Here is a 14,088-nt window from a genome sequence, read left to right as displayed (position 1 = left end):
CACACTTGGGGGATTTTCAGCATTATCCAGTGTCAGGTGGGACCTCAAAGAATTTATAGTAAGAATCAATAGCCAGGACTTGAGTGAGAGCTGATCAAAAACAGAGTTGAGATTTCCCTTTTTAAGAAGCAAGGAGAAGTTAAAACCACAATTTGCTGGGGCACCAAGTGGCACCAGAGGACATCTCTGGAAAATTTGTCTTAAGCTGTATTTAGTACATCCAAAGAAATTGTAGCTCCCACTTGAGCCATTTCAGCTCAAATACAAATAAATAAAGAAATATTTTAGAGAGTTGAGTGCTTCTGAGTCATGTTTAGTTCTAAGATCTCCTGCCTTGGAGCAAATTAATTTCTAACTGCAATTCTATAGGTGTGTACCTCTATTTCTTGTGTTAAAGGCCATCAAAAATACACTAGGCACTGAAATTCTAATATTGAAAGCTTTTAGTAAAATGGCTAATGAGAGCCCTTCAGACAAGCACTTCTCAGCAAGTTTGTTTTAGAATAATTATAGTTTCTTGCAATTACTGGCTTTTAATGATAGGCTGTTGAGACATTTTTTAGTTCCATAATCTTTGTAGAGTCTTTTGTTCCTGAAATTTTATCACCATCTTGATGCATGAGTGTGAGATACTCCAGGGAAATGCTGTTCAATGCCTGCTTGAGTACAATTTTTAAATGTATTTTTTTGTCTTTTCTCTGATTTATAGCTAGGTCAAATTCATATTATGATCTTGGATTCCTTCTTGAAAACTCTCTGCATCTTCATTTAAGATCTTAAAGTATTATGTAAGTCACATCCTGGGAGATGTGAAAATAGATTTTTTTCATCTTCTTCATAAAGCATCCTTTCTGAGTTACTAAACTTTCCTCCAAAGTACACTGATTTCATCCAGAATTTGATGCCATGACATTCAAACTGTTCTGATGGCATCAAATGTAATTCTGCCCCCAGTGAAACCCACCTCAGGCCTTCTCCCAGCATGATCCAGGGCTTTTTCTTTGGGATGTTGCAGAAGTTGCACACTACTGTTCTGATACACAGCAGTGAATACACTCAGGAGACTTTTTTCAGAATTCCTGGTAGCATTGCAACTCGGCAGAGTGGTTTGATACATCTGTGTAAGCAATTTACCTTGTCCCCTGTTCCCTCACTGCTTTGCTTTTGAGGAATTGACAGGATTCTGACAAATACACTCACCAAAGCTTTCATACAGTGCCTTTCATCCATTCGAATGGTTTCTTCACAGAAAATACAAGTAGTGTTAGTCCTGCTGGTGATCATCCACAGGATATTTCAACCTCAATGCCACATATGCAGAATGTTTTCTTTTATTTTTGTTGCAAAAATATTTGCCACCAGAAATACTCACCACTTATTCAAGCCATAAGACAGAAGTATAAGCAAGATTGTCTGCTTTTGACAGAGATTTACAAAAATCCTCATTACCTCCTGGGGAAAACAGGGTAAAAGACGTTTGCAGAGAAAAGTGGGGCATCCATTGTTGCTGCATGTTTAATTTTATTTGATTTACTATACTTAACTTTTTCCCTTGTTGGCAGGAACAGCCTTAGCTGCTGCTCATGCTGTTTGCCAGCACCTCCATCTGCATCTTTGGTTACTCCTCGGGTTCCTTCTCCTCCTGCATTTGCAGAATGCTGCTTGCATCCTCTGCTCCCATGGGAATGTTTCCCCTTTGTGGCTACCATTCACAGCAGCAGCATGGAGTTACTCTCCTTGTGGATGACATTTTCCTGCAGCTGCAGACACCTGAGCCCAGCTCCCTCCGAGTCTCCCAGGTGGCCTTGGTGATCACTGCCAGTGATAAGGGAATGCCTCTGTCTCCTCTTCCCAAGTCTTGGATTGGTGCTGTGAATCCACACCCACGTTTCAGTTCTGTCAGTAATCCCAAATCCCCCGTGGGAGAGTTTATCTGAATTAATCTCATCTTGTTATTTTGCCATGTAGGTTTATTTTGCAACTGGACCGTTCCTTATCTTACCTTGTGTAGATTTTTTTCTCTTGGGAGTGGTTTCCATCAAACACCTCAGAAAGCATTTAATTCAGTCTCAAAGTTAGTGCTGCATTTGCTTGGAATTTCTGCCTGGCCTGTTTTCTGCTGACCTTTACTTAGATGATTATGTATATGCATGTGTGCATGTGTATTTGTAGTGCTTTCTATCTTGCTCAAGTTTAATTTTACCCCATAAGGCAAGCTTTCCTCTCGAGTGTGATGTCCCAGTTGTTTTATTAGGATTGTGACAAGTCTGCTCACACGAGGCACATCCACAGCACATCTGAATGAAAGCAAACATCCTGTGTTCCTCAGCCTTCTCTAAACCCCAGCAGATGGCTGCTGCTTCTGCAAACTGTGAGCAATAGGATGGATCACATTTCCCATGCAGCAGACTTATTTCTGGAATCCAAACCCAGTATACTTCCAGAAGGTGGGAACGTGGATCCAGCCACAAAGCAGTTTAGCCCAAATCAGTCCTACATGGTGATTCTCCATAGCTCATCCCATCTTACTTTTTGGGATGGATGTGCAGCAGTGCTGAGCCAGGTGGACTGGTAACAGCATCCACATGCAAGTCTTTAAACACCAAGCCTGAAGGTCCTTTGTGCATTTGTTAAAATCTGTGTATGTTTAATTTTTTTTCCTCTGTGATTAAGTATCTTGTGGAGGTAAATGGTGTTTTTTGGAATGACTGGGTTTCCTTGGTGCTCAGAGCCAGTTCCTGCTCAGGATACTGGCAGGATCTGCAGAAGGTGATTTGTATTTTTTCCACCTCAGGTAACACTCAGGGGACACAGACAAATGTCCTTGCAGCAGCAGTACCCTGAGGTGTCTGTGCTTAACCCCAGGTGTGGAATCAGGGGCACTTCAGTGTCCAGGTGAAGTAGCAGGAATCACAGAATCCTGGAATGGTTTGGGCTGGAAGAGACCTCAAAGATCATCTCATTCCATCCCCTGCTGCTGTGGACAGGGGCACTTTTCACTAGACCAGGTTGCTCCAAGGATCATCCAGCCTGGCCCTGACCAGGGATGGGGCATCCACAACTTCTCTGGGCAACTTTTCTCAGCTTGAAACTTGACCCTGCACGTGTGTGCTGTGTTCAGGGACTCATTCCCACTCATTTTTTCTCCCAGAAGGAGGCAACAAAGGAGTTATTTGGGCTGCAAGTCCAAGCAAATAGCCTCTACTAGGTCTGTTGAGAATGTTGTGTCCTGAGGAAAGGGCAGTTTGGGAGAGGGTTTCATCTTTTCCTGCTTAAAACTTCTCTCCACTGAGCAACAGGCTCAGTCTCAGCCATTTCTGCCCACTTTCCATCTCATGTTGGAGTATTTAGCATCAAAGAAGGCTTTTGAAAGAACACCTGCATTCTTCCACAACTTGTGCACTGATTTCTTTGCATGGATGATCTTCAATGGGCTACACATCTGTTCTGTTGCATTCAGAGGCCCTAAAAATGATGCCATTTGTTTAGAATCATAGAATCATTAGGGCTCAAAAATACCTCCAAGATCATCAACTCCAGGAAGTAATTCTAAAGAATGACAACATTTCTGATGTTTCTCCTCCAAGTGTACTGATTATAAAAATGTCTGCGTGCAGGCTAGGCTAGCACTAACAATCCTTCATCATCCAGAACCTCTCTGGTCATGCAAACCCAATACAGAATTAATGCATACCATAGGATATTTTCCTCTATCACACCAATGTAGAAAGCTCCCAGTGGCTCTGGAGTGCATATTTCCATTAAGAATTCAATAGGCTAGTCATAGTCCACAACAGTCTTCATTATTTCCTAAATCAAAGTTATTCACACTTCCAATTTCCTTTACAATTCATTGGGGGTTTTTTGACAAACTCTTGTTAAGCCTAGCACACCGTTGGTCAAAACCTTTGATGAGATTGTTGATCCTGTCTTCCAACAGCAGCTTCTGTACTTGAAGAGACACTCTCTAGCTGGTTATGGCTTTTTTTCCCACTAATGGGACTAAGTGTCATTGACTGGGGTAGGCAGCCAAAGACTTTCTTGAGATTTCTTTATTTTTACTAAAGGCTGTGCTCAGAAGAATCAATAGTACAGAAAAAAACAATCTATCAACATTTCCCTTTATGTACATTTGCTTTATTTTATTATGTATCCCAGCCACAGAAGAATATGGGCACTGAAGTCAGGTGGATAACCTGCAGCCACAGAACTCTGCCAATAATTCAGTATATTTTGCAAATTGCAATATTTCTGCTCTTGTTTTGGTTCTTTAATCGAGAAGAAAGATTTACAACTGGTTGTACTGACCCACTCAAAGGTGTTTGCAAATAAAGTATGAACCACAAAGCTGTATCTAGTCCTTTTTCTTACAGTTTTTCACCACAGCAGTGTCTCTTGGGCTTTTCCACTGAGTTTTTCAAACTCAACAAAAGCATCTGTGAACCATTTTGCCTGCTGCACTGAGCCACGGGGTTTTGCATCTGGGAAGAGGGACAACAGTGTAAACAATGCAGAATGAGACAAAGTCATGGAGTCATTTTGGTTGGAAAAGCTCTCTAAGATCATTGATTCCAGCCACTAATCCAGTACTGCCAAGCCCACCACTAAACCATGTCCCCAAGTGCCACATCTACATGTTTTTTGAACACTTCCAGGGATGGTGACTCCACATTTCCCTGGGCAGCCTCTTCCAATGGCTGTCAATCCCTTCAGTGAAGAAATTTTTCTTAGTACTTTTCCATCTCTACAAAAATGTATGTTTCTGGCAAAAGAAGGCTTGATAAAATTGTCATGAATGACACCTGTGATCAAATGAGGCATCAAAATCACTTATTCCTCAACAAGAGAGCTGGAATCAAGTGTAAGTACCTGAAAGGAGCCTATAAGGAAGATGGAGAGGAACTTTTTACCAGAGCCTGGAGTGACAGAACAAGGGGGAATGGCTTCAAAATGAAAGAGAGTAGGTTTGGATTGGATATTAGTAGAAAAAAAATCTTTACTGTGAGGGTGCTGAGGCCCTGGCAGAGGTTTCCCAGAGAAGCTGTGGCTGCCCCATCCCTGGATATGTTCAAGGCTAGGTTGGATGGGGCTTTGAGCAACCTGGTCTGGTGGAAGGTGTCCCTGCCCATGGCAGGGGTTTGGAACAAGGTGATTTCAGGTCCTTTCCAACCCAAACCATTCTCTTGATTCCATTTCTATTGATGTTTGCTGTAATCAGCAGCAAAGGGCCATGTGTAAAGCCTTGCAAATTTTAAGTGGGAGAGAAGGTTCCTACAGAAATCCTGAGCAGAGTCACAGCCAGAGTCACACACTCAGCCAGAAGCCTTTGGTGAGCACTGAGCCTCTCACCTTCCTGCTCCATACCCACACACAGATCCCACACCCTGTGGATATCCCACATCCAGCTCAGGGCTTTCCCCCCTGAAACTGCTCTGGGTGCCTCACACTGCCCAAAATCTCTCCTGCCCAGCCAGGGGCTCCAGCAGTGCCACAGAGGAGGGCAGCAAGCTCCAGCTCATCAGGCCCTTGAGGAGGGCACTGACCCTCTGTGGCTATTAAAGAAGGTAACAGCAGGCTCAGGCTGCTAAGGAGAGAAATCCAGATAAATCCCTAGGAGAACAAATAAGGCACATTCAAATGTGTTTAATTGTGTGTGCCTGTCTGGAAGCCTGGCTCATCATTCCTCTTTCCATTTCTCACTCAGAGGGTCAGCAGTGCCTGAAAACAATGATGTGCCAAGGAAGCCAATTCCTTGTGGGGGCATGACTCTGCTCCACACTGACACTTTCCCCTCTGTCACTTGGCAAAATTCAGTATGTGACTTGAAAATTCAAAATATAAACAACAGAGATGAACCAGGGCCAATCATGTTGCAAGCAGAAGTCTGAAACCTTCCCAGTAAGTGAAGAATACCTCTCCTCTAGAAATACCACCAATGTCTCCATTCTTTTCAGCTTAACCAGAACCATTTCTTTGCAGATTTTAACCTATGAGGATATTGGGGCAAAAATACCATGGTCAAATACACATGTATGAAACCATAAAACCACTCAATGCCTCACAATACACAATTTATCAGGCAAGTTTCTCCCATCTCCTAGTTCTCCTATTCCTGTGAATTGCTTATTGCTTTTCTTTCTTCCTCAGGATCATTTTCCCCTGTAACTTTGTTATTCTTTAACAGTTCTTTCACAGTTAAAAACCTTCAGGGTATTTAGGTATTCTAAGAATGATAGAACTGTCCCCTGTATTGTCCTTTAGTGGCTTCTGGTCATTCCCACATTCCAGGATGCACCAAGTTACTCCAGCTTTTTCCTGAAAATTGATAAATCATACACCTGAGCTAAACAAATAGAAAAAAGCCAAGAATTTATGAGAGTGAGGAGGGCATGATCCTTTCAGGGAATCACTAAACTGAATTAACAAAAGTGACAATTTCTTAACTGGGAGGGAAAGCAGGGAGAAAAATTCAATGAAAGTTAATACTCCTGGCTAAAGAGTTGAAAAATCCATTCTGCATTTTGTTAGGGAAATTATTTTGAGGAAGGAAAAATAAAAGAAAATGTTATATGAAAATGCACTCAAATATATGAAATATATGAAAGTATATATGAGTATGAAAATAGTTGTGATGCTCTAGTAAATGAGGAGTTGTCATCTCTTGTGAAGGAAATCCAATCTTAATTTTTAGTATTTCCTGTCCTGTGGCCTTGTGTGATGTAGGCAAGTTGCTGAATGGTTAATTTTGACCTCTGCCATTATAATGTATCTTCTTTCTTATTGAAATTATGTCCAATTTTGGCTCCCAGGCATTCATCCTGTCATATGTTGATTACTGTAAAAAATATTGTCATTACTGAATTTATTGCTATATGCAAACTGGGTCTGCAGTGCTCACAGGCTGTTTCAAGCAGGATAAGCAGCCTCTAAAAACTTTCTGTCTTCTCTCCTGTGGTTTCCCAGCCCAGGAGAGGGAAAGGACTGCAGGATCAGTGGAGAAGAAGGTCCTGGAGCCAGGCTTGTACTTTTGAGGGTTGATGTTTTTCCCCTGTACATTATGATCTCTGCAAGGAAAATACTGATGAGTTTAGGCATCCCACTCTGGTGGTCACCCCACCAAACCTGAATTCAGCTGTTCTCACAGATGTGTGGCAGGATTAGATACTCAAATTCTTGGCTGTTAATTAATTTTACTACTAATTGTGATGTCTTCCCAGAAGCCTCTGTTGCAAAAGGAATTTTAAACATGCTAAAGTCCGAATGTTTCTCACATGTAAATAGATCTCAGTGGCACACAGGCTGTATTAAACACAGTATTTGAGCTAAAGCACCTAAAGACAATTCCTTGTAGTGGACTGAAGCCAGGTGCCCACCAAGCCACTCTGTGAGTCCCTTCCTTCAGCAGGATGGGGACAAGGGGAAATGAGATGGAAAAAGCCTCATGGGTCACGACAAAAGTTGTTAAATAAAGCAAAAGCAAAGCCATGCATGGAGGCAAAGGAAAACAAAGTATTTATTCCCTACTTCCCACCAGCAGGCAGGGTCCAGCCACTTCCTGGGATGGTGCAGGGTAAGGATGGAATGCCCTCCCTCTTTCTCCAGTCTCAGTTTTTATTGATGACCAGGCATCAAATGGTTTGAAACATCCCTTTAGTCACTTAGGGTCAGCTGTCCTGGCTGTGTCCTCTCCCAAATCCTTGTCCACCCTGATGAGGGGAGGATGCTGGAGAGGCAGCTTGATGCTGTGGAGTGCTGGGCAGCAGCAGCCAGAACAGCAGTGTGTTATTTATCAACACCTTCCCAGCCTCCAATACACAGCACAGCCCTGGGAGGGCTGATGTGGGCACGATTAACTCCATCCCAGCCAGAGCCAGCACAGTACAAAAAACATCTTCAGCATTCCCATGGACTCTCACAGCCATTTCAGACCTGTCCTGGTTTCCCAGAATGATGATTTTAAAGGGATTGTCAGTGCCCTTAGGGCAGTAAATACAACTCTGCTAAAGTGTTGGAAAACACAAACAGAGCCACAGGAGAGATCCATGGGTTTTTCAAACTAAAGTGAAATGAAACAGACTTGGTTTATCATCTCTTCCTACATAATGCACAATGGCAGCAAGCACAGACAGGCTCCTGCACACACTTCATGCTGTATCCCAAGTGTGTGTGGTGTTAAGAGCTCCCAAAATGTCTAAAACCTACACAGGAACACAGCAGGGAAGTCAAGTGCCTGCAGCAGAGGACAGAAGGCAACAGCCCCTGTGTGCCCCGTGGTCTCTCATCTCACACCATCTCCTCCACATCACCCTCAGCTTTTCCTGTTCTCCCATCCAGCTCTTTAAGGACAAAACATGCAAAAGAAAACACCAAAAGGTTGCTTTAGTGCCACCCACGGTAAAAAGCCTCCATTCATCTTTATCTTGAGGCTGCAGAGGATCACAGCCTGGACTTTTCAGAGGGCAGAGTTTGGTAAAAATCTTTGCTCAGGGGAGAGGAGTTGGGCTAAGCACAAACTTCAGCCCCACTGCTCCCATTCCCAGGCCCAGCTCCTGCTGGACTGGCACAAGAGGTTCCCTGCCTGTCTTTGCCTTCCCCTCACTCTCATTAGCAAGGAAAACAGAGCTGGCAGCAATCCCAGCACTGCGTTTGCTAAATGGATCTATTAAAATGTAAACAGAGATCACGTTGCAGGGCATCATCATAAACCACCGTGGCTGACAGCTCAGCTGGTTCCCAAACCCTGCCTGGGCTGCACCGAGCTCCTCCTGCACATCCCAGTCCCAGCTCTCCTGACTCTTCCTCCTCTCTCCAAACATTTGCCCTCTGAGTTTTCTGAAGGCTCATCATTATCTGTCAGTGCCCTGCAGCTTCACACCAACAGGAGCACATTTCGGAGCCCCACAATGTCTCTGAGGCTTTCTGCTTTAGGAAAACAGAAATTACTCTAATAAGGGCTTCCTCAGAGGCCCCTTGCCATCCCTTCAGAAGCCCTTGAGTTTGCAGTTTAGCATTGATGAAGCACAGGACAGGCCACACGGGTTACACCCGTCCTACTCCTGCCTGATACACATCTAGGAGGAGTTTTATCACCTCTTTGTCTGACTTCCAAATGAACACTTTCCTGCTCTCTCCCCTGCTGCCCCTCCTCGCTCTCCCCAGGGGCTCTCAGGAAACCACCAAGCCATTGCTTTATTCTCTTTTAAGAATCCTTTAAAATCATGTGTTCATTCCCCTCCCTGCCAGCTAGTCTGCAAAACTTCACAGAAATGGGAAGGGGCTGGGGAAAGGTTGGGGGTTTGTGGTTTGATGACCCTGACTTGCATTGCTGCTGTTCTCATCTCCTTCCCCTTCCCTGAGTGGTTTATTCCCTCAGTACATCAGCTCTGTGCCCCTTGTCTCTCTGGGGTTCCAGACCCCAAGCTTCAAATCTTTAACAAAATAAATTACCCCTGGTGATGACTTTATAAACTCCACAAGAGGCCAAAGCAGCAGCAGCCTTGTGGAGCAGAGGGATGGAAGAGAGGCAGGAGTTCTTGGTTCTGATCAGCTCTGGCACAGATTTCTTATGTGCACCTGGGGAGGTTTTTGCCTCACTTTCTCTCTCTAAAATGAAACATACAACATCCACACCCAAAGGACAAGCTCTCTGGCAGGCCAATCCACTGTTTATCCACAAAACACCACAGGCAGCCTGTACAGAGCTGTTCATCCATGCAGGAAAACCTTGGGCCCTGCTGGTCACAATGAACACCACGAGCAGGTGGGAACACATCAGAAAAAAGTTAGTGGCACTCAGGGAAGACTTTCCTAAGGAAGCTAGAGAGAGCTGCTGTTTTGTACCATTTTCTAAAAGGTGATACAATATTTATCAATGGGTTTCAAGACCATTCTGCTCATGAAATATATCATAATTAAACCCTCCTGATGGAACAAAATGTGTATTTTTTTATATTTAAAAAAATCTGTGCTTTTAGAAACCTAGATTCCATTTGGGTTCTAAAGTTTAGAGGTTTTAATTTCATTGCTTGAGAATAAATATGTAACATAACTTTAAAAATCATGCAGTTTATTTTAGTTATACTGGAGATAGTGGGGGTGGGGGGTGAGACCCAGCTTAAATCCTGTCTAAAATCTGGGAAAAATAATCTTTGAGTGACAGAGGACCATTTTCTTCCAGAAGATTAGCAATAGTTTATTATTCCAAGTATATATTTAGACTATTCCACTTAACACAGTTGCTTTAATGTCAACCATGTTAAAACCTTTCTGATAGCTGTTGGCATTCACCAGTGATTCCAAGCTCCAAAAACTGGAGCAAAGTGCCTCTCAGACCAGCGTCTGAGCAGGGCTGCTCACACCTGATCCCTCTGCACATTCCAGCAGGGAACAGGGCAGGTGGGCACAATGCCCTGCACTTCCCATTCCTCTTTCAATATCCTGCATGAAGCTCCACAGCCCAAAATGTCAGGGAGCACTCAGTAACATTGCAGTTTGGGATTAAAATGATTTCTTTTTAACAAACAGCATGTTTCCTGTGCCTTTGGTGTTGTCCCAGTGCTTGTGTGGCGAGCCAGGGAGGTGGAATTTTCCTGGTCATTGTCAGGTTCACCTTTGCCTAAAGGACAGAAGTGGTTTGAGATCAATCAGGAAGAGCAAGGTGGGGAACAGGAGGTTCTTAGAGATCACAGAACCACAGAATCATTGTGGCTGGAAGAGAGCTCTAAGATCATTGAGTCCAACCATCAACTCAGCATTGCCAAGGCCACCACTAAACCATGTCCCCAAGTGCCACATCCACACCTTTTAAATCCCTCGAGGGATGGTGACTCCCCCACTGCCCTGGACAACCTTTTCTGTGAAGAATTTTTTTCTTTTCCAATCTAAATCTCTCCAGGTCCAGTTTTAGGCCATTTCCTCTTATCCTGTTCCTTGTTCCCTGGGGGCAGAGTCCAATCCCCACCCAGCTCCACCCTCCTGTCAGGGACTGGCAGAGAGTGGCAGGTTCTCCAGGGTAAACACCCCCAGCTCCCCCATCTGCTCCTCATCTGACTTGAGCTCCAGCCCCTTCCCCAGCTCCATTCCCTTCTCCAGATCCACTCCAGCCCCTCTTGCAGTGAGGGGCCAGAACTGGACATGGGGTTTGAGGTGTGCCCTGACCAGTGCCAAGCACAGGGGGACAACCACTGCCCTGACAAAGCCCAGGTGCCATTGGCCTTCTTGGCTACCCGGACTCTGCTGTCTCAAGTGTCAGTTCAGCAACATTCTCTTTTGGTAATAAGATGACACCAGATTGGACAGGAAGTTAAAGAATATAACAAAAAAAAAAAAAATAGGGAATAGAATGGGAAGACACAAACACAGCAGCTCTTGCTGCTCTAAGAGGAGCAATAAATCCTGCTCCACACATGCAGGATTTATTCTCCTGGACCTTGGATTCTGACCCAGCAGAACGCTGTGGTTTGCAGCCACATGAGCTGTGCAGAGCTCCCTGTGGCCTTTCTCCCCTGAGCTGCTGAGCATGGTCCAGGTGAAGCCCAGGATCCACAGGGAAAAGCTGAGCCGTGGCTGGACTCGCCCGGCGGGGTGGAAAACACGTTAAGGACTGGAGGGGGTTTGTACCTCGCAAACAAAAGGAAGTTCATTTCCTCTATTAGCTCACCATTGCACTATGTGCAAAAACACGCCTGGAGCTCTTGAAATACCTTCACTTATTTCTGCATCTACCAAATTTATTTATAGAGCCATCTGGAAAACACTGGCTCTTCATTTACAAGATACTGTGGAGCTTTTTGGAATTGTTGCACCAACAAAAGTCTCTAAAAACACCCCCACCTACAGAAATTGTCAACTATAATCAAATCTCAGGATTTTTTTTTTTGTGTCTGTGTCTTTAAAGAGTACTGACCAGGCAGTTAAAACTGCTGTATTAATGCATAAAGAGGTAATTCTCCACGTGTTAATTTTGCCATGCTAGTAAATCTATTAAATGTGTCCAACAATAAATCAGCAAATGGGTCTAATACACACCCCTGTAAGAAACCACAAATACTTCAGCTATGTCTCGTTTAAATGCAGTCCTGAGGCATTCTAACAGTTTAGAAAATAAATGGGAGCAAATTTTTCTATGAAATAGAATAAACCTGCTGACTTAGAACATCTGAAACAAAAGCAAGGTGAAGCCTGGGAGACAGGAGAGTCCTGGCTGGCAGGTGGGGACAAGAGAGGGAAGAGCAGCTCTCACCCCCTGCACATGGCCCAGAGCTCACTCAGAACAGCTGAGTTACAGCTCACTCACTGTCTAGGCATCCTGGCAATAAACCACAACAGAAATGTTAAAATAATAACACTATTAAGAATAAATAAGGATTTGGGCTTATTTTAGCCAAAATGTTTTAACAAAGCTCCACTATTCATTCCTTGGCATGTGCTGGGATGCCTGTGTGCTCCTTTTACTACATTCCTGAATTGCCTTCATACTTTCTTCTGATTGCAACAGTTAGGACTCCAAAAGTTCAACCCAACAATAAGAATTAATTCCAACAATGATTTAATCTACCTGTGGTTTAGTACCACACATATCTAGAAAGCTACACAAGATCTTTATTACTGCCAGGTTGATGGGTTGCTATCTCAGGGTATCTTCTTGACCCACACAGCATTATTTGTCTTCATTTATCAAAACAAGATTGTTTTCTAAAATGCTCATTCCTTTCTAATAAACACTAGGTTGTCCAGTGCTGGCCTCAGCCAGTCTTTGGTTTTTGGGGGGTGAAGCACAACCACCATCCTAACTGATCCAAGGAACATCCCCTGTTTATCCTGATCCATGATGTATCAGTCCTAAACTGAGATAATTCACCCAGATCATTGCTAGAGTGAAGCCCTGAGCCTTCCTTCTTCAAATGATGCCCAAATTACTGTGTTTGAAAACACTGCACTCTACATTCTCTAAATGCCTGAGTGACAAACCTCTAAAGGGACCTTTGAGATCTCCATGTACCAGTAAGAGTTCCCAACAGAAAAGTGTGTCAGCCTCAGTTTCTTTAAGACATGTCAGTCTACCTTTCTGCCTTCATTTTTCATGTATCTGCATTTCTGAAATCAAAGACATAAATCAAAACCACTGTGCTGGGTTTATGGGCATTGCTCTCCAGAAGTCCCAGTAAAAGTTGAGGGAGCCACTTCCAGCTGTTTGGCCTGCTATTTATTAAAATAAATTCAATTTATTTTAATCTGGACCTGAAATACTGAGGGCTGGCATACATTGTACTTGCAGATATTCAATTCCTTTAAAAATCAAGAACTGCTGTATTAAAAACATCCAGAAAACTGGATTCTCAGTCTCTAAACCTGCTTCAGTTTCTATCTAATATACTCTCCAAATCAGTAATATCAAATATATTACCTGGGATGCAACAGTCCTTCAGTGCCCTACTGTGTGTTTTGAGTTATTAGACTGTCTTTTTTCCCACTTTCAGGACATTTCTCCAAATTATAATTTTAAATCACCACTGAGAACTCTCCTGAACTCCTCCCAGCATTTCTCACTACCAGTTCTGAGTTCCTGCAGCCACAGGCTGCTCAGGTACCACCTTTATGGGGTTGGAGCTCCATCAAATCTAGTCAGAGCACGAGAGAGTAAGACTGAAATTGCTATTCAAAATGTAATCTATTCTCTCAAAAATATCAGTGCCAAGATTGCAGGAAGAGTATACAGAATAGTATTTTCTGACATTCTATTTCCAGAAAAGTAGATAACTTTCAAAATACAGATTTCAAAGTATCCAAAGGCAGGAGGAGGAAGGCTGGAAGAAACACACATGTAGAAATCCCAGCAGGACAGAAGAGCCTGTCAGGAAGCTGAGGCCACGCCTGCAGTGGCAGCAACTGCAAGTAACATCTCTCCCCTCAGCCAACACACCTGTGCCAGGTCAGAACTGGTGCAGAAGAAGAAAACAGAAAGCAAGAAGTTATCAAAGATCCTCAGAACTGGTTGATAGGTTATCAGGAAGTAACTCTGCTAAGGAAGCAGGGAGCCGTACAGTCACCCAGCTGCAGCAAGGTCACAGACTGAACTGCTGCCTTTGG

This window comes from Camarhynchus parvulus, chromosome 5, assembly GCF_901933205.1.
Source record: "Camarhynchus parvulus chromosome 5, STF_HiC, whole genome shotgun sequence".
Taxonomy (NCBI): Eukaryota; Metazoa; Chordata; class Aves; order Passeriformes; family Thraupidae; genus Camarhynchus; species Camarhynchus parvulus.
The sequence above is the reverse complement of the archived record's forward strand: the minus strand, read 5'-3'. Positions refer to the sequence as shown.